Source organism: Meriones unguiculatus, chromosome 1, assembly GCF_030254825.1.
Source record: "Meriones unguiculatus strain TT.TT164.6M chromosome 1, Bangor_MerUng_6.1, whole genome shotgun sequence".
Lineage (NCBI taxonomy): Eukaryota > Metazoa > Chordata > Mammalia > Rodentia > Muridae > Meriones > Meriones unguiculatus.
The window spans coordinates 117,978,572-117,999,784 of record NC_083349.1 but is presented as its reverse complement, the minus strand read 5'-3'; the positions used below and the strand labels follow the sequence as shown (position 1 = coordinate 117,999,784).

The 21,213-nt window shown below is 42.4% G+C and overlaps 1 protein-coding gene across 1 annotated transcript in view; it reads right to left on the bottom strand.

The window, feature by feature from the left end:
• The window catches only part of Cyria (CYFIP related Rac1 interactor A), a 106,069-nt gene extending 101,453 nt beyond the window's left edge, over positions 1-4,616 (bottom strand). Inside the window, exon 1 of the mRNA XM_021631636.2 lies at positions 4,507-4,616. The gene's annotated coding sequence lies outside the window, so the exon portion shown is untranslated. The remainder of the gene's footprint in view (positions 1-4,506) is intronic.
• Between the last annotated feature and the right edge of the window lie 16,597 nt (positions 4,617-21,213).

Below are 21,213 nucleotides of genomic sequence, written 5' to 3'. Positions count from 1 at the left end.
AAAGTGAAGTCATTAAATAAGCAGACACCAGACTCAGACCCTCAGATAATTGCAAATAGAAACGCATCTGTCTGCTGTGCTCAGCTGGACCTGATAAGCACACTGCTGGGAACCTTGGTCCCTGTCTTCAGCACTTGGGGCAGTAGAGTTCCTAAGGCTTCCACCTTACCTAGGAAGGCCAGGGAACAGCGCTCAAACCAGTTCTCACTCTCCTCTTCCTAGACATGAGCTGCACTGACTGATCAAATCCACATCACCTTTGCCTCTGTAAAGCTCCCCGCCCCCATGCCTGCCTGCCATCAACCATTTGAACTCCATCTGTCATATCTCCCGTCTCAATATCTACAACCCAGAGAGACACTTGTGATGTTTTCCGTTCATGTGTTCAAAGATAAAATCCTGGGCTGCCCAATGATTTGGGTTATTTTAATGACAAACCAGCAATCCATTCTTGTGCTAACAAAACCACTTCAAATTTCATCAACTGTTCTTTCTTAACTAATACCTGTCAAAGTCCCTTCTGTTCATCACTTGTAAAAAGAAATCCGCAGCCAGTTGCAAAAAAACCTTGTTAATGCTGTACTGGGAGCAAAACCCTAATAAATTCTCTGAGTATTTACTATGCGTCTGGGTTACTACAGCACTGACCAATTCTACCCTTACTAAAACTACACTCGTTTTCTCCAAACACACTTGTTTTAGGTCACTGACAGACCAGCCAAGGAAATGACAAGACTGTAAGCCATGGCACAAAGAGTAAGCAGGACCTAGTTTTAAATTCTGGCCCTGCCACTTTCTAGCTGAAGTGATTTTACCTCCCTGCCCCCATTTCTTTAAATGCAGAATAGAGACAAGCTAATGTATGCACATATATATTCTCGATTTAAAAACAAATAAGGGGGCAGTTAAACAGGTCCAGGATTTTTTTTAAGCAAACATTTATTTTACAGAGTTTTCATAGATAAAATGCATTCCTGAAACTCTGGAAGCATGTTTCCATTTCAAAAAGTGTTAGAGACTGGCACTTGTACAGGTGTTGTGGAACATGGCTTGTCTGGTGAGAGATAACTAGAGGATTAAATAGCAATGCTAGGAGTCTGACTGTGGGCAATTTTTAACCTTCCTAGATAATGAATGGATCTCCAAGGGCCAGAATTCATCCAGAAAGCCCTATCCTGGGATTCTAAGAAGACTCAGAGGCCCAGTAACAAGAGAACTCTTTTCTAATCAATAAAACTAAATAACAGCAAGTCTATTGTGAGATTGGCACCATGCCAGACCCTATAAATACGTAAGATCATTTAATCTACAAGGCAAGTGCACATATTAGAGTTTTACTGACACTAGAATGGAAGATCAGTGAGGTCAGGTAGACTTCCAGGACCACACAACCAGAACATACCAACACAGAGCTCAAATTCATGTGTGATTACAACATCCTCTCTCTTTCCAGTCACCATAAGACCCCATCTTGGAATTCCTTAGACAGTATTTTTAACCACGATGAAGTAGGAATCAGAGGTATTGTGAACAAATCAAAACTCACAGAGGCAGGCAGGGCAGGCTCCTTGCCATGCGTTCACCAGAACTGAAGGGAGGGCTCTCTTCAGTAATCACCCTAAATAAAGGCTAAATGAGGCCCCTCCAAGACAACAGTAGTAGGAGAGCTGTACATCAGCCACAAAGGCCATGCTATCTAAATCACCTATCCCTTTGTCAAAACACTTCTATTTCTAAGGCTACCTTTTCAACCAGACCACATTGCTTAGCAAAGACAGTCATGTCTCCATGATCCATGCACTGTATTTGGTACATAAATATAAAGTGTATAAATGAAGGTATGTATTCCATGAACAACACTCCACAACAGAACTTGAGAAAACGCCACTAGCCAGACAGACTGTGAGTTAAAGTCCTTACTTTTTCAACTTGCCAATACTGGCTCAGGCATCTTTAACCTTACATCTCCCAACATAACCTATGGCATTAAAGGTCTTTCAGCCTTTCAACCATTCAAAACACACCTAGTAGGCTAACCTATCCCATCCTAAAAGAAGAAGCAACACCCAATAGAAAAGATAAAGATGCTGTCAAGTCTATTTTAAAGACAGAATACAGTCCATGTGAGTGAACTGACTTCCTCTGAGTCAACAGCTGACAGAGAGACTGTTGATGCCCTTGTCTTTTCATGATGCCCTAATACAACAAGCCTGGAGCATTGCTGTACAAAGGGAGGACAGAGAGAATGCAAGGAAGAGAAATAACCAGGAAGGGAGGAGCAGCCTCACTGCAGAGTGTCACTGACAGGGGACAGTGGGTGATATGGCTGGGGGTTAGCTCTCTGGGAACTCCTCACTCAGGACTGGCTCTGTGTCCCTGACTCATCCGGTTGCATCTAGGCCCTGGGAGCATAAGCAAAAGCAAACTGATTTTTTTCTCAGCACTGAGTAAAAACAGGAAGTCACAAGTGGCTTCACTCTGCTCTCAACTTGGGTCCCCAGCACTTGGGGTTCAGGATGCCCAAAGGGCATGGAAAGCAGCTTGCATCCCCAGGGTCAGGGCTGGAACCTGTTCTAGTTAACTTCCTGATGTACAGGTCTTCTAGGAGACAGACCAGAGAGCACAGGAGGACAGGAGGCAGGGAGCCTGCCCCACGTATCAGTTCCATGATTTCCCTTCATTGATCAAATCTTCAGGCTGACTGCGTGCTCACATCAGCTGCAGCCCATGGGAAACAATTCACTTCCTCTGAGTTTAGTTGCATCATCTGCAAAGTAGAGTGTGGGGGTCGCCCCTCCCCCAGAACATTATACTGAACATAAAAACACCCCAGTGTGCTATCATAAGTGTTTGGCACCCCTAGAAGTGCCCTAGCAACTATGTAGCCCACCTGAGATGCTACTGTCCCCTCCCCAAAGCCAAGAGCAAGAAGGAGTATGGTAGGTACATCCCACTGCTCTTCATTCAGTCTTCTTTCCTCACAGGAGCTCGGGGCCTGTAGGAGGTGAATTCTGCCAACCCCCAGCCTGGGCCCAGTGCCCATGTTTATGACTGTTTATTTCAGAGCAAGTAGAAAGAAGAAATTAGAGCCATAAAAGACAGGACAACAGACCAATAAAAACCAGCTCCCAGAAGAGTCAGGGGGAGGAAGAGGCAAAACTGTCACCATAGCAACACAAGACAGTCAGAAACAGGCAGGAAAAACAGCCCTTGGTCTGCCTCCTCTCTTCACTTGAAGTCTTCAAACCCCTCTACCAGCGATGTGAAATTCAGTCCAACTGGGAACAATCCTAACAGGCTGGTCTTCCCAAGCTGAGGCCTGGCCAGGAACCACCAACCTCTTGCTGCTGAGCACAGGTCCTAGCCCTGCATGGTCCTAGCCCAGCTTTCCATGCCCTGGGGACTCAATACTGTGCAGATAGCCTGGGCCAACCTGGAAGATGTGGTGACTGGTGAGAGTAGGAAAAGTTTCTAACAGGGACACCATGAAGCTTCAGGAGAGCTTTATGACTGTTCCTGGGGTTCTCTATGGATCGGGCAGGGAATCACCCACAGAGAAGAAGAAATCATAGCCAGAATACTATCGGTACTGGACCCTTCCTCTCCGATGATGGCTGATAGAATTCTGGGGATCTTAACAGGGATTGAGGGGTTAGGACGGGGTGAAAGCTTTATCAGATTTAAATAGCCAAGGCTCTAGACCTTGACTCTGGTGACACAGGCCAGGAAGTTTAACAGCTTGGAGAAGGAATCAGGCACAGGCTGGCACATTTTGACAAGAGGTGTTCTTGTCAGTCCCGAGGCTGGCAAGCAAGACAGGTGTGTCTACCAAAAAGCATGGCTGGCCTGAGACCAATGCCTCGGGAAGTGGGTCAAATTGTTCCCGAAGCTCCAGCTTGGAAACGTCTCCTCCTGCTGGACTCTAGTTAGGAGTTCTGGCTGAGGGGGAGTGAACGCGGCGGAGGCGAGGTCCTAGGCACAGCAGTTTGCCCGCTGGCTAAGCACCTCTGTGGCAGGTGGCAGCAGAGGGGTGCAGGTGTGCAGGGGCCGGGGCGGGATTCATCCACGCCTTGGGGCTGCAGAAAGATGGGGGGCGGAGGCGGGGCCCTCGCAGGGGAACCCTGAGGGGGAACGTTGGGGGTCTCTGAAAATCAGCTTTGAGATGAAGGTTCGGGGAGGGGCAGGGGTGGGAATGGTCGAGGGGTGAAGGGAGTCGTCTGGAAAAGGAATAAAATCAGGAGAGAGTCTCGGAGAGAAGGAGCAATGGACAAACAGACCTCTGGCTCGGGAACCAAGAAGAACGGTTCAAGACCGGGTCGAGGAGCTAGCTGCTTCCCTCCCTCGCCCAGGGCTGCAGGGCGTCGCGGGCCAGGCGAGGAGGGCCTCGGTCGCCCCGCTCCACCATGTCCCGCGCCCGGGAGGCCCCCACGCCTCCGCGGAGCCTCTTTCGGCGCCTCCCCGCCCCTGCTCCCTGCCGCGCCCCAGCCGGCTCCGCCGCCCGCTCACCAGAGTCGCTCCCGCTGTCAGTGCCTAGCTCTCGCTCGGCCGCCTGCTCCGCTGCTGAAGACGCCTCTCCCGCGGCAGCCGCAACCCGAGAGTCGGCTTCCAGCCCCGCCCCGCCCCGCCCCGTCCCCGCCCCGCCCCGCCCCAAGGCCCGCCCCGCCCTGGCCCGGGAATCCCACCCCGCTGTCACCCGCGGGCCGGGTTCCCTTCGCCTATAGGCATTAGGAGCTGCACCCAGGAGTTAAGCACCTTACCTCCCAGTTCATGGTAACACTGCCCTCCCTCGGCTGGGCCACTTGCCTTGCTATTCACTAGGAGGCCTGAATTCCTCCGTATCTACCTCCCCCTTCAAACAAACAAACAAACAAACAAAAAACCCCAAAGACACAATTCCCACGGGCCACTAACATACACCCACACTGACGCTAGTGTCCAAACCAGATCACCTCAAAATCCTAGCCCCTGCTTTCAAGTTACTTTGCATTGTGGACCCTGCTTGTTCTCACAACCTCCCTTGCCTAGCCTAGTAACACACACCGCCTTAAGGGCCGCAGTTATTGGATGAGTTCCCCTAAAACGTCTTCCCAAATGGTTAGCCCATGAAACGCAGCGTTTCTTCTAAACAGTAAGTCCAAATTTCTCCGAGGTAGAAAGAAAGTAGCTTAAACTATCATTGTCACAGATGGATCACTGTTTTGAGAACATCTGCCGTGGAGGCTTTGTGCGTTAAAGAGAGGGAGATTCCAGAAGCCCAAAAGACAGAGTTGTGTCAAACAGGTTGTGATTCAGAGACTCTCTGTGTGTGTGTGTGTGTGTGTGTGTGTGTGCGTGCGCGCGGGGGGGGGGGGGATGCTTTGCAGACCCCTAGTGTGACTGACTGCTCTTTTCCTGAGTCAGTCAACCAGAGAAGATCATTGTAAAATTTATATAATATTAAACCTGCACAAAGTGTCAGGCCCTGTGCTGACTACCATAGCTTCTTTGGTTGGGAGCTGAAGGAGAAAATGCAGCTTCAGGGCCAGCATTTATCAGGTACTGTGCCCTTCCTGAGGCCAGTATGAGTCTCCAAGAAGAATTTGCTCTGCCTAAGCCTCTAGAGGCTCTGACACAGAGTCTGTGTTTCTGAAGGGCCCCCAGGAACTGCTTAGTGGAAGGTTTGGTTCAAATTTGGCAAGAATTCAGACAGGGTCTGGAGGGGCACAATCTAATTAGAATAATATAGCCTCCCACTTGGAAATGGTCCTTGGATTGCAAGGCTTCCTGTCTTGCACTAGCCTGTATTTTCAGTCCTTCTGAAGACAACATATTTTATGGTATTACAGTTCTGTTAGAATTTGTTTTTCTTGCAGCCTTGACTTGTTTCTACCAAACACTCACACAGACACATACACACATGCACAGACACACAGACACACACACACACACACACACACACACACACACACACCTCTATCCCAGTTTCTTTTCTCCTTTGCTTATTCTGTCTACAGTCAACTTTGGCCAGGCATCGGGAAGGTCATGGGTGAATCAGCTGCAGATACCAATCATTCCTCGAACACTACCATTTTGGAAGCCTAGCAGGCTTTTTATTTTACACTCTCCGTCTCTAGTACTACAGCTCATGGTGGTGAGTAGCCATTACTTTATGCGTGAGATTTCACTGTGGCACACTTGGAGGCAGCTCCTGTTTAGGTAATTGAGGGATACCCAGGTAGTAATGCTGAGCCCATTATAAAATAATAGGTTTTCTAATTATCGGTGTGGAATTTAATAATTAAGTGTTTCTTAAGACACAATAATCAGATGGAGTAGTCTTTCAACTTTATCAGTAGTTTTAATGACAAAGCCAGAAGTTGTCATAATAAAGATTACAGTGGAATTAAACTGTCAATTAGGGGCAAGTGAGTTCAGATTTTGTTTCGGAGGGATTCATCCACAGCAAATGCTTGTTTACCTGAACCTTACTATCTTAATTCAGTTAGACTCAAGGACTTCCTCTTTGGGTGTTGGGTTTTCATTTTATTTTGTTTTTTGTTATTGTTGTTTTGATAGACCACATCAACCAAATGCCAGGAACTTTACTTAAATGATGAATGAGGACTTGTCCCAGGCATTTGAAAACTGGAAAAGCTGCCAGGCCAGGCTCTGATAAGGTGGAGCAGCAAAGAGTTTGGAATGAAGAATGTTGCCCATTCAAAGCTGGGGTAGCAGGAATTGACTGTGGGAGCAGAAGCTGTGAGGTGGCTTGTTAAACTCTGAGAGATAACCTAGCATTCAATAGGCAGCAAATAGACAAGGAGAATAAGCATAGAGGACCAAGGAAGATGCCCCAGTACAGCAGACATTGCAAACCTAAGCAAGGAGCAGAGACCCAGAAAGGTAGCTTATAAAGAAGCTGATGGTTCCTTAAAAGTCCTCGGAACAAGCTGTGTGGACTTAAAAAAGAAGACTGTCATTTGGTGCTGTTGTCCACAAAACAGGAATTAGGAGGTTGATGTGAGGGCCTATATCAATTGCTTTGGAAGAATGGGGGGGAGCAGAAGCATTTTTAGAATGTCATCCTCTTGTGTACCAGATGTCAGGTGAGTGCTAGGTGCAGAGGCACTGGTAGGCAGGATCTTTTCAGGTAGGCATGCTGAGGAGACTGAGGGATTTTGTATCCTGACCCCCCTGTAGTGCTCTCTGTCCTATATGCTACAAGCTAACAATACTCTGTTGTCTCAGCTCGCTGGTCTCACCAGGAATTATGTCGTACTTTCCCCTTTGGCATTACTTTAGTAGCCTCCAGGGGTGCTGAGGGTTTTTTTTTTTTTTTTGCCAATGGCTGGCCAGGGTCCCTTTGTGTAACTAGGGGTTTCTACGGAAACATGGGCCAGGCTTCAGCAGGAGCATAATAGACATGATTATGAAAATATTGAGCCAATTTTCACAGCTGACAGGCTGCATATTTCCTTGATACAAAAACTACAGCTTAAACTATGCAGAGAAACTTTGTACCGACTGAAAGCTCCTGCCTGTGTCTTAGTTTATGACTAAGGCTCTCTGACTTCATTGATCTTTTAGGCGCTTGTTTGTCAGGTATTTCATATTCCCTTCTTCACACACAGTTCTACAATCCTTGAATGATCTACCATTCAGGATCCTCCATTGAACCTCTGTTCATATTTTTAAAGAGAGGACTCAAAAGCTATCCCTCTGTAATGACTTTTTCCATAACACTGCATCCATGCCATCAGAGTCACCCTCGCTTAACTGTGTTTGGGGACTCAACTGATTAAACAGTCAATTCTCCTTAGTCACAATAACTGTGTGTTATCAAGTCACCACACTGGAGCTTGTTGCTCAAACACTGGACCATAGCTTCTAAGGGAGATGCAGGATTCAGTGTCTGTAAGCATCTAGCCTCAGTTTCATTTACACACCAGCAAGCCACCATGCTTTCTATTTGCAGACATCACACTTAATATACATTGCTGGTTCACTAGCATTGACTCCAGTACCAGTAGCATTGTCCCTGGTCAGACCTAATCTGCATATTTCCTCCTTCTCAAGCACCATAGCCCTACTGTGTTATATGCCTTTGTGTAGTACTTGGCTCTGTGCTTCGTGGCCACTGTAGACAGTGAAATTGTCAACAAAAAGCATAGAGTTGAGAACAGTGCAGTACATGGTAACCCACAAAGTGGACACCATATGAGAGCTGAAAAGACAATTTCCTTCAGTCTCATGTGGAATTAATGTGCATTAGGCTGATCTAAGTATTTTTTGACTGAGGCAAACAGTAAAAACAAAACAAAACCAAAAACCTCAAAAACATTGTAAGTATTAGGTTTGGGAATAAAAAAATCAAATTTTAATACATATTTATTCATTTTATGTGCAAAAGAGAGAAAGAGAGCATATATGTGTACCATGTATGTGCAGGGTTCACAGGGGCCAGAAGAAGACAATTAACACCATGAAGGTGGTGATATAGACAATTATAAGCTGCCTGATATGGATACTAGAATCAAACCCAAGTCCTCTGAAAGAATATCATGGGCTCTTAACTGTTGAACCACCTCTCCAGCCACTCAAAATAAGTTGGTTGATCAGTTACGTTTTTTTTTTTCTTTTTTCTTTTTGTGTTTGTTTGTTTGTTTGTTTTGCTTCGCTTTGTTTTAAGCCAGAGTTTCTCTGCATAGTCCTAGCTGTCCTGGAATTCACTCTGTAGACCAGGCTGGCCTTGGACTCAGAAATCCACTCGCCTCTGCCTTCCAAGTGCTAGGATTAAAGGTATGCACTACCACCACCTGGTTTTAAAAATAAGTTTTAACAAAGAAACAAATTCAAAACCACAGAGTTGTTAAATAATGAGCAACCCACCTGTGCCTCTCAACTAGACAATGACCTTTGGGAGGCCAAGTTTTATGTTTTATTAGTATTTATAACTTCTAAGCACCCCAGAGAATATTCAATACATAGAAAGTTAACATTCAGTGAATGCTAGTTAAACAAATGGACCATTCAATGCAGTCTCGCTTTTTTTTTCTTTTCTTTAGATACTTGCCAACAATGTATACACCTATTGATAAAGCTGGGAAAATACGTCTGACTGTTTCAGAGGGATGTCAAAGACTTAGTTTGGTTCTTAATAGTCATTTGACTAGAGCCCTGAACAATGAATATAAGGAACATTTTGGAGTACACGCTTCATCTGGCACACAGCCAGTCATATAGATCTAGGCACCATCCAGACAGCCAGACAGCCAGACAGCTAGCCAGAAGAGAAAATGGGGTCAATCAACTAGGTTTTGTATAAACATAGTAAAATGATGGTCAGTGATAGAATTGAAAGGGACAAGGCTGGTAGAGTATTAGTAGAAAAGAAAAGTGAACAAGAGAACACTGTAAGCCAGGAAGTCAGAAAGACTAGAGGAGCACGACAGACTGAGTTTGTGTGCAGAGCTAGAATGCCTTCCTTCTTCTACAGGAGAGGGCCATGAACATACTTCTCTCTTTTCATAGCTTGGTACCAAACCTGAGAAAAGTGTTAATCATAGCACTGGCCAGAAAGAGTTGCGTATGCAACTGACGCTTAATGTGTGATTGAATGTGCACCTATAGTGTGATGGACAGAAATTTGAACAAAAGAAGAAATGCTCATGAAATGAATGAGTACCAGCACAGTACCTGGTGCCACTCAAGCTACTAACTTTAAAATGTGATTATATTTATTTTCAGTCCTAAATTTATTTCTATTCTTTTTTTTTGTATCTACTCCTAAGGCTTCATTGTATGGCTTCACTCTTCTAAATACAAATCCTCTGGCATTTTTAATAAGTCTGTTGACCTCAATTCATGGCTGGCTAAGTAAATCCAAAATTGCTGATTGTATCAGTTTTGGTGCCTTTGACAAATGAGTCAGCCTCTTTAGGAGACCCAAACTTACCACCCTCGAAGCTTACATGATCTCCAAAATCACTACCAACAAAATAATGACACATTAAGTAAGCTTTGAGCAAAGGCTTAGAGCATTTTAAAAGCATACCCCAGTCATCTAGGTGGCATCACAAACAGGTAGGTAGAGGTCACTTATGACTGTACCCATTTTATGGTTCAGAAAATTAAGGCTTGTTGTAATTTATTCAAGACATCAAACTGAATCATAGTCATGAATGCCAAACAAAGGTGTCATGACTCACCATTGAGGACCAGGCCTTGACTCTATTGAACATCTATTCTTCTTCTTCCTCCTCTTCTTCCTCTTTCTCCTTTTCCTCCTCTACCACACCCTTCTCCTCTCATTCCTTGCAAAGAGTTATTTTACTTCCAAAGAAACATATTAATGAATAAGTGAATAGGCTTAATGCAGACATAGATCAAGTTGTTTTCTCTTCCTACCAAAGATCTTGTCAAATTAGACACCTGGACAACACAATCTGTGTCTAATGACAGCATTGGAACTTTTATCACAACCAACAAAGCCGACTCCATGAAGCTTCTTGGAAGGCCATATTTCTAATATGCAAATGTGTCATGCTACATGTATATGACTGCATGTGACAATCACCATTTAAGCAGCCATTTGAACTTTCTTTTTTTCTTTCTTTCTTTCTTTCTTTCTTTCTTTCTTTCTTTCTTTCTTTCTTTCTTTGTTTATTTCAAGACAGGGTTTCTCTGTGTAGCCTTGACTGTCATGGACCTCGATTCGTAGACTAGGCTGACCTTGAACTCACAGAGATCTGCCTGCCTTTGCCTCCCTGAGTGATGGAATTAAAGGCATGTGCCACCATACCTGCTCATCTGAACATTTTTTAACTTCTTGTGTTTGTCTTTCTTAACTCTTTAACCAAGTGAGGAATACCTTAGATTATTGAATTTTACAGGGAACTCAATACATGTAACAATTTACATTTATCTTCTGGAGAGTGTGTGTATAGACCAACAATTGATGTATATTGTCTTCCTCTATCACTCTCTACTATTTTGAGAAAGGGTTTCTCACATGAACTGAGATGTCACAAATTAGGTTGGCCACTTTGTTCTGTGGATTCCAACTCTCAGTCTTCATCCTTTTGCACTAAGCCTTGTGCAGTGAGCCATCTTCACAGCTGCTAGGCTTCTGTTTTATCCTTCCATTAGCTACTGCAAACCGTTTATCAACTCTCACTTGTTTTAATGGCTGCTGAATGGTCTCTCAATGATATTCTTTCTTCACTCAACTCACTGTCTCTCTGCAGCTTCAAAGATCCTCTTTAAGGAAACATGGCTTAGAACTTCCCACACTGAAACTTTTCAATGGCTTCCCAGCACACTAGGACAGAATTCATTTGTTGTCTGTACTAGATTGTTCTTCCTGCTAGTGTCTTCACACTTTTAAAAGCAACATATTACATCACACCCTTCCGACTTTGTACCTGGCACTCCCACCCTTTGTGAAACATCCCCCCTTCCATATGACATGTAACAAAGTCTTTCCTGAACTCCAATCCATAGCACACATATCAGAGTTTTAATTTAGAAATCACCCACACACATTTGCATTCCCAATGTTAGAAAGATAATGTGTACATAACAAGCACCCACAGAATTAATCTATGTTCCTCTATGTTCAAGATCCATAGATTAGGAGACTTTCCCTTTCGAATTATTTATGGGGATAAATAGCATATGCATACCTAGAAGAGCAATGCAGAACTTTTTTTTTAACCAGAAGAGAAATATTAGGATGCATTTTTGTGTATGCATCGCGTATGATCACAAATATTATGTGATCCCAAAATAAACTCCCCATTAGTGATAACTCATCAATTCTAACAGAGACTAGTCTGCTTCTGGTGTTGAAACTCTCCCTTTTCTCGAGTGCCAACACCTCTGCATTTTCTTTGTTTTAATTATATCAAGCATCCTTTTGTTCTTCTGGGACACTTGCCTGCTAGGCTGGGCCAGACTATAAATAATAATCATCATCATTAGAGGAAATATTACCCACACGGTCTATTTTTAGCGCTGATGACAAATCCACAAACAGGCCCACTAGGACCCTGGCAGAGCAGCAGCGGTTCTTGAGGCACGTCTTGGGCTCCTGGATGTTTCACCTGTCTCATTAGTGTCACTCATGTGGTGTGGCTGCAAAGATGGCAGCTGCTTCATCTGATCGGCTCCATCACACTGTGTCCCATCTGTTAATATGAGAAGAGACAGGAAGAGTTTTAGAAAATCTGGTGATTTTCATATTTTTACACATAAATGCAGATTTCTGATTTGCATTTCTTTCATACCCAGGTTTCAGTGCATTTATTTAATGGGTATACAGGGGGAGGGGAGGCCCTAGATGGAAAGGAGACACTACCTTTTATTATATGTATTTAAATATTTCACCATCTTTGAGAGTAGAAACAGAACTAGAGGCGGACTCAATTCAATCTCCTCATTTGACACAATTGAGAAACTGAGATCTGGAGAGGGAAGATAGTTTCAAGGCCTTAAGACAAGTGAACTACAGAGCTGGAACGTAAACCGTGGTGTTTTCACTCTCCCGATGCTGTTGGAATATCTTCTCCAGTTCTGATGTGAAGGTTTACAGCTTGTGGCATATCCAGCAAGCCAGTTTTCTACTGGCGAACTACCAAATTTCCCCCATCATTCCTTAAGAACTCCCAAACTATGACATGGGCCTGAATTGAGTCATGTCTCCAAAACGGAGTAAATGGGAATGATGAACAGTCTCACCAGTTCCAAGCAGGCAGGTGCCATAGCAGGAAGAGCACCGGGGCTTCAAGCTTAGACATGGGACAGCTCAGGCTTGAACTTGTATGATTCAGGGCATGTTAGAGACCCTCTCCCACTTTGAAATTCTCATTTGTTCACCATGGATAATAATACTTTCCAACTTTTCTTCCAGGAGCTCTCAGAGACTCAAATGAAGTGGCAGACATGAAAACTGTGAAAGGCTACATGAAAAATCATCTCCGGTAGCTACAGAAACATGGAATATTTTCTCTTTGTTTACTGTTAAAATAGTATGCATAATCATTTGGTGTTAATTTTCCACAGGTGGTTAGTTAGACTTACTTTGGCCCTTATTATTTTTTTTCCTTGCCAAAAACTCACCAATGTTTGGAACAAGCTCTATGTTTTTTATTTTTTTTAAACATGTGTAAGTTAAGTCAGACTGACAGAATGAACAAAGTGGAGAAGTTAGGAGAAGCATCAAATCTATTGGGATGTCGGTTTACAGAGTATTTCAGTAATATTTTTTATTTGAAGTGATGGAAAGGGGGAGTGGCCTTGAAGATTAGCCACCACAGAGAACTTCTGGCATAATTTAACAAGCTTATTGTAATATTTTTTTGAAAAAGACACGTTTTTCAGTTACTGTGGTTTGATTGTAGCATACATCACATTTTTTTCTTTGTCTCGATCTGATAGATTGATAGTCTAACTCGAGCTGAAGAGTAATGAATGAGAGGTGCTTTCCCTTTTCCAAGGAATATTTAGACAAAGATGAACCTAACAGACAGCCATGCTCCTATCATATTAGCATTGCATAGCTTGTGCTTCAGTTTCTCACTAAATGAGGAATGTTAACGATCAGCTGGCAACCCTGAGGCTCCCACATGGGGACTTGAAATTTCTCATGCTTGATCTTAAGTTCTTTTTATGTGGTCAGGAGAGGACTTTATTTTCCTGACTCTTACCAGGTCATGTGACAAGTTCTGGTCAGTGATCTGTGGGCAGTTGTAACTCACCTCTAGGTTGGAACACTTAATTTCCAACAACGTATACCGCCACTTCCATTGCTCTTTAGAGCTGTTATCGTCCCCAGCCTTACTAAGCAACTGACTCCTTATTCCCACCCCAGCCTTTCCCCACTTCTCACCACAGAAAGACAGTTGGTTTCAAGAAGCTGCTGGCCATCTTTCCATTTGCATTTTCTAAGTTTTCTCAAATAACCATGGATGCTTACCGTATAGTTTCCTGGTGCGTGGTTCAAACATTTACATAAATGCTCTAAATTCTTGTTCTTTTTTTTCCTCCTGGTTTCTAGAGACAAGGTTTCTCTGTGTAGCCTGGGCTGTCCTGGACTTGCTTTGTAGAGGCTGCCCTGAAACTCACAAAAATATGCCTGTCTCTGCCTCCCTGGGATTACAGGCATGCGCCACTGTGCCTGGCTTAAATTCTTGTTCTTAATGTTTCTTTATTTAGTAGTAGGAACTTTCATTTTATTCATTGTTTAAAAATTTTTAAATTAACATCCAAAGTATTCTGTTTCTTTACAGCATTTTAAAATATAATTTGATTGCTGTTGCTCTTCCTCACCAGACTTCTTTCATCCCCCCGTTCATACTGAATGTCTGTACTTTTCTTTTGCGATTTTATTTATTTTTATGTGTATGAGTGTTTTGTCTCAGTATGTATTTGTGCACTATGAGTGTGCAGTGCCCTAGGAGGCCAGAAGGAATGTCAAATCCCTTGGAACTGGAGTAAAAGACCATGTGAGTCACCACGTGGATGTTGGAACTTGAACTCAGATCTTCTAGAAGAGCAGCTGGTGAGCTTAACAATGGAGCCCTTCCCTCAGCCCACACAGGAGCATGCGTTTTGAGAACTATCCATTATGCTAACTATGTAATCCTCTGGTTATTATGTACATGCTATATTTTATCAAATGTTCACACATTTTTGTCCCCCAAATGGCCCTATTATTTTAGTACTTACACTACTAACAAGCCAGTGAGCTGATACATCCACATATTTTCTAAATTTCTGTTGTCAAACTCTCTGATTTATTTGTTAATTATGATTGCGTTCCCACTGGCATTTCCTTGAATTTGAGTGATAGAGTCTTGGTTTTCTTTTGGTTGCTTAAGCAGAATATTACAGACTGGGTAACTTACAAAGAAGAGAACTTTATGTGTCTCACAATTACGAAGACAATTGGAAAGTCTTAGGGCATGGTGCTGGCATCTGGCATGGGCCTTCCTGCTGCAGTATCTCCTAGTGCAAAGCAAAAGGTCAGGAAAGAGGAGGCCAATACGAAAATAATTCTCTTACAAGGATGCCTTTGGCATTAATCCGCTTATGAATGCAGAGCCCTCATGACCTCCTGGCCTCTCATTCAGACCCTTTGCCAACTGGTGTGTTGTGGGTTAAGTTCCCAACATATGAGCTATGAGAGTAGGCATATTTAAGGCTTAGCAGGTCTTGATTATCTATTCATAGTTGTATTAATGTTTCCAGATTTTTCTTCTGTAAAAATCACCTATCCTATACAATTATATCTATTATGTGACTTACAATCTATACTTAAAATTAAAGAGCTTGTCCATTATTTGTAAGGTGCTAACATCAGAATAATAATCCATCTCTTGTATATAGATATATAGATATATAGATATATACATAGCTGCATATAGCCAGTAATTTGCCTTTTAACTTATTTGTGGCTTCTGTTATCTTATATGAGGGTTTCTTTTGTTTTATTGATGTCAAGTTATTATATATATATATATATATATATATATATATATATATATATATATGTTCTTTTTAAATTCAATTATCAGAAAAGTATTTCTAGTATAATTTTGGCAAAAAATTGGGTTCATTTCATTTATTAGTGTTATTGTTTATGCTTTATTTTGATGCATATGAGATAAATTTTGAAGAAAATTTTGAAGGGAAAAGGATTCCTTTTTAAATAAATATATATATATTTATATATATATAAATATATAAATATATATATATATATATATATATATATATATATATATATGAATGGATCTTTATCCCAATACCATTCACTTCTAAAATGAACTAAGTTCATATTTCTCCCATTATCTCTGCTTTTGTTAAACTACTGCATTATCCAGGATTAAGGGCATGTGAACCCCATTCCGTGATGGGTTTATGAAGTGTTGCTACTTTCCAGTTTGTTCAGCTTTTTGTTTTGTTGTTGAATGGATGAGTGCTGCTGAAGAATTACCGGATTTTACACTGGAAACTGAAATTCTCTAGACATAATATTTATAACATTAAAAATTTGTTTTTATTAATTAAAGAACACATTCTATTATATATTAATACTAATGCTTTTTAAAAATAAATAGCTCTTATATAAGACAAAAAAGAATGGAATACTACTCAGCAATTAAAAATAAGGAAATCATGAAATTTGCAGGCAAATGGTGGGATCTAGAAAATATCATCCTGAGTGAGGTATCCCAAAAGCAGAAAGACACACATGATATATACTCACTTATATAGACCTATAAGATAGGATAAATATACTGAAATCTATACACCTAAAGAAGATAAACAAGAAAGAGGACCCGGGGTAAGATGACCAATCCTCACTTAGAAAGACAAATGGGATGGACATTGGATGTAGGAGAAAACAAGTAACAGGACAGGAGCCTACCACATAGCCTCTGAAAGACTCTACCTAGCAGTGTATCAAAGCAGATATTAAGACTCATAACCCAACCATCGGCAGAGTGCAGGGAATCATATGAAAGAAGGGGGAGTTAGTAAGACCTGAAGAGTACAGGAGCACCACAAGGATCAAATATATCAGGGGACAGGGGTCTTTTATGAGACTGTTTCTCCAACCAAGGACCATGTATGGATATAATCTAGAACCCCTGCTCGGATATAGCCCATGGTAGCTCAGTGTACAAACAGGTTCTCTAATAAGGGGAACAGGGACTATTTCTGACATGAACTCAACAGCGAGCTCTTCCACCCCCCACTCCCCACCCCCACCCCACGAGGGAGGAACAGCCTGGCTAGGCCACAGAAGAGGACATTGCAGTCAGTTCTGAAGAGACTTGATAAGCTAGGGTCAGATGGAGGGGGAGGAGGTCCTACTCTGTTAGTGGACTTGGAAAGGGGCAGGGAGAAGATGAGGGAAGGAGGGTGGAATTGGGAGGGAATGAAGGAGGAGGCTATGGATGGGATACAAAGTAAATATCCTGTGATTAATATAATAAATAAATAAATTTAAAAAAAGAAAATGGCCCCCACATGCTCGTAGGGAGTGGCATTATTAGGGGGGTTTTTTGAAGGAAGTGTGTCACTAGGGGTAGGCTTTGAGGTTTCAAATACTCAAGCCAGGCCCAGTTTCACTCTCTCCTCCTTGTGCCTGAAGATCCTGATGTAGAAATCTCAGCCTCTCAGCTACCTCTGTAGCACCATGTCTGCCTGCATGCCGACATGTTTCCTGTCATGACAGCAATGGACTAAACTTCTGAACTATAAACCAGCCTCAATTCAATGTTTCCCTTTATAAGAGGTCCTGAGTCATGCTGTCTCTCCACAGCAATAGAAACCCTAGCTAAGACACCATCTCTTCCCATATTTCTGAACACATTCTAAAGAGTTACTTTACAGGCTTAAGATCATGCTAGGATTTTAGGGTTGTTCATTATTCCTTTTGATTGTGTTCCCTGGTCATTTATTTTCTTGCATGGTTTATAACTTTGATGTTGTGTTAAGCACCTTCTCAGCGAGAATATTTTCCTTGAGAAGCCCCGTGTGACTTACTTTAAATGTCAGCTTTGTCTATATCTGCTGGGAGTTTTTAAAAAAATAAACACACTGCGAGCATTTATATTAATCTATTTCTTTAGAACATGGAACTATTTGAGTGGCTTAAACTTAGACCTTTGTCCTGAGTTTTGACTTCTTGTTGGTATTTGTATCTCTGCCCCCTATGCTCTACCTGTCCACCTGGAAGGATAGAAATCTTATGATCCTTTTCTTGGGTTTGTTTGCTACTGCATGCAGTCAACTTAGGCAGTTTAGTTCTAGTTGCCACCATTGGGAGTTGCTGGGTAGACTTTCCTTAGTCCCAGCTGCTGGGCCTGGTCCCATCTTCCAATTTCCTCTCAATACTCTCCAGCTATAATTGTCGCTTCCTCTTTCTGAAACTCCCTCTTTCTATTCTTCTCTTGGTCTCCAATTAGACTGTGAATGTGCAGTTGCTAGCTGATTTGCTTTTCCTTTTTTTAAAATAATCCATCGTTCTTCTGGAGCATTGGGTGGGATTGTCTTCTACATCACTTTAGTTTTACTGACTTGCCAGAAGACCCATCCACACATGCATGAGGTAAAGCAGCACATAGGAAGGGTCCCTTGTGGGCTGCTCAGACGTTTTGTAAGTTCATTAAAAAAATGACTGGGTGAAGTTGGCTTATTTTCATTCCTAAATTATGTTACATATTTAGCAGTGCTCCATCTTGCCTGGTTACACGGACACAGTCCTTCTTTGGACTGCTGAAGTCACCAGAGGCTGTGCCTGTTTTTCTGGGGCCAGTCTAGCTCTAGGGTGGTGCCCAGTTAAATTTGCAATCTGAACTGTGCATATAGTCACTGTGTAAAATTATCTCTGTAAGAGACCACGATGCCCTGATAGTTGCTGTGGTCATAGCTATTATCCTTAATGCTCATGCCTTTAGAAATGATGACCTCTTTCCTCTTCTCAGACTTGGTCAGTTCATGGGCTTACTGATTTTAACTAGGCTATGTGATTGAAGTTAAAGAAGACTGAAAATATGAAAGACTAGATTGACTTTATGCTTTAAAATTTGTAAGATTAAAAAAAGGCTGTCACTAGGGTTTGATAATTTGAGGCTTTTAGAAATGCATGTCCCTTAGTACACATTTTAAAGATTTGCTTAAAGAAAATTATCCACCCCGGAGATTACTAAGTAATGAAAGTAATACTGTGTGAGTTCATTAGTCTCTAATATGATTTTTCTCTTCACTTTATTTTCCAATAAGGGAAGCTTCTCCAAATGATGCCTTTCTGAGGCTGAAGAGAAAGAATTCTGATTGGTTTCTTCATGGCTATTATAACCAGTCATGAGAGAAAAATCCAGCTAGTTTGCAATTTTCAAAGAAGTGGAGAGATTAGTTTGTTAATGCCTATTCAGTTCATTTTTTTTTCTATTTGGGGAATTGAAATTTTGAGCGTGGCTTCAGAGAAATGAGGAGAGAAAGCCTAAGCTGCAATGTGGTAGCACTGCCCTTCATCTGCAGAATTTCTTTGAAGTCGCAGTGCTGAGTGTGGGAATGTGAGACCTGAAACTTTGTTCCCAGAAGCTGAAAATGACCAAGTGCTAGCTGCTGTTAAAACTCAGCACTACCTCCCCAAAAGAAAGCAAGTGATCTCTATGCATGGCTCTGACAAATGGGAAAATCCCACAAAGGCTTAATTAGAGGTAATTTATGCATTTGTTGATGTTATTAAAGTAGAAGAGGGTGATCATGTTACTCGGGGGATATACAGACACCTGAACAAGTGAATAATTTACATTAATGGCTGGCGTATTGAGGATTTTTCTTATAGGCTAACAGAAAGTGTTAGGGAGAAAAACATGTGGAGCAGGAGTCAGAGGACTGGGGGTTCCGTTCTGGCTGTAGTGTCCTCACTTAATGGACCTTGGGAATCACCTAATTTCCCTGTAGGCCTTGGATTCTTCATGAGAAGTTAGATATGGCTAGGAAGGTAGGCCACAGTTATTGAGCAAAATTTCAAATAAGGTTCTTTACACAGAAGCTATATAATTGAGTCTCTCCTTTTACACATTGCAAAACACTAAAACAAAACTCCAAAACAGCTTCAACTAATAGGACCAAGACAACTGCAACAGTAGGAAAAGAAAAGAAAAGAAAAGAAAAGAAAAGAAAAGAAAAGAAAAGAAAAGAAAAGAAAAGAAAAGAAACCCCAGCTGACTTTAACTGCTTCAGAAAAAAAGCAGAGTGGTAAGAGTGGATTATAAATTGTGGCTCTGAGGTGGCGGTATTGGAAGATACATCCAGAAAGAAGAGCTGGTTATTAAAACAAAGCAACAACAACAACAAAAGCAGAAAGTGAAATTCAGAGGGGCATGGGTATATTCAAAACTTCTAAGGGATGTCAAACTGCGGACCACTACAAGGCACTGAAACATAGAAGGTTCTAAATACCCAGGGACAATAGTTACACAGAATTCCTTGTAACCACAGACCAGCATAACCATTACACGGAAATCAACCCTACCAAAGAGGTGCTGTGTGTCATAGCATGCTCAGAGACTGAGGAGAATCTAGCTGGTCTAACTCTCAACTTCCTCCGACTCCTTATATGACTTTATATAGTTCATTATAGTTTCCCGACCTCATGGTCAGGCTGCTACCATGATCATTTGCATTGCATTCCAGAATCTCTACAGAGCTTTTTTATTTTTTCTTTCACTTATTTATTTATTTACATCCCAAACATACCCTTCCCTCCTCTCTTCCTGGTCTCACCCCCTGAACCTTTTCCTTTCCCTCCCTCTCCCTCTTCTCAGAAAACAAAGAGCCTCCCTACCACCACACATCCAGTCACATCAGGACTAAGTGCATCCTCTTCCACTGAGGCCAAACAGACAGCCCAACTAGTGGGCAAGGGACACAAAAGCAGGCAACTGAGTCCACATCAGAGACAACCCCACTCCACATGAAGACCAAGGTGCCCATCAGTTACATACGTCTCAGGTGCCTAGGTCCATGCCTGCTCTTTAGTTGGTGCTTCAGTCTCTGTAAGCCCCCACAGGCTTAGGTTAGTTGATTTTGTTGGTCTACAAAGCTTTTTAAAAACTGTCTTTGATGAAGAATTTTCTTTTAGAACAAGGACAGGTTGGAGAGTCATAGTTGATGTGGTGGAGAGCCTGCTGGTTCTCCATACATTTAAACAAGGCTGCATAGCCACATCCCAAGGCTGTTGTTAACTTACTTTTTATACTGGGTCAGACCCTTTCACCTGGAGGTCTTCTGGATTCGAGAGAGGGTAGGGAGGCTTAAGAGAACTGGCAGAGAGAGGAGCTGAATCATGTGAATACAGGTCTGCAAGCGCGTTGTCGGCAGCTACTCAAGGACTCAAGAGGGAAAAGCTATGGGTAGGGAGGGCATAATGAACTGACTGAGAACTCATAGAAAGAAAGAAAGAAAGGGAAAGGACTACAGGATGTTCTGGGAATAGGAGGACTCAGAGTGGGAGAACATGATGTAGGGACGATGAATGTAGTGCTTGCCAGATGCGCTGGGTGGAGAGATAGAACTTCTTGTCTAGAATCCGATAGCACACTTCTTTGCGGAAGCTGTAAAAACGGTTCAAGGCATTTATTCTCCTAGCTGGTAATGGTATTGATGATTCTGTCAGTACTACAGACCTCTAGTTCCATGAAGAGCTTCCAT